General features: G+C 57.6%; 1 protein-coding gene across 1 annotated transcript in view; it reads left to right on the top strand.

Moving 5' to 3' along the window:
• Positions 1–500, top strand: part of LOC109527153 (E3 ubiquitin-protein ligase MARCH2-like) — an 11,307-nt gene that overhangs the window by 10,154 nt on the left and 653 nt on the right. The gene's annotated exons all lie outside the window — the stretch shown is intronic.

A 500-nucleotide genomic window follows, 5' to 3' on the forward strand; every position in this document is an offset into this window, starting at 1 on the left:
ATCTGAGGCTCGACTTCCCGACGGACCCTCCTCTCCAGCACCCCTGAATAGACCTTACCAGGGAGGCTGAGGAGTGTGATCCCTCTGTAGTTGGAACACACCCTCCGGTCCCCCTTTTTAAAAAGAGGGACCACCACCCCGGTCTGCCAATCCAGAGGCACTCTCCCCGATGACCACGCGATGCTGCAGAGGCGTGTCAACCAGGACAGCCCCACAGCATCCAGAGCCTTGAGGAACTCCGGGCGGATCTCATCCACCCCTGGGGCCTTGCCACCGAGGAGCTTTTTAACCACATCGGTGACTTCAACCACAGAGATAGGAGAGCCCAACTCAGAGTCCTCAGACTCTGCTTCTTCCAAGGAAGGTCTTTGAAGTACTCTGCCCACCGACTCACAACGTCTCGAGTTGAGGTCAGCAGTGCCCCATCCCCACTGTACACAGTGTTAGTGGTGCACTGCTTCCCCCTCCTGAGACGTCGGATGGTGGACCAGAATTTCCTC

This window comes from Hippocampus comes, unplaced genomic scaffold (genome assembly GCF_001891065.2).
Source record: "Hippocampus comes isolate QL1 unplaced genomic scaffold, H_comes_QL1_v1.1 scaffold228, whole genome shotgun sequence".
Classification (NCBI taxonomy): domain Eukaryota; kingdom Metazoa; phylum Chordata; class Actinopteri; order Syngnathiformes; family Syngnathidae; genus Hippocampus; species Hippocampus comes.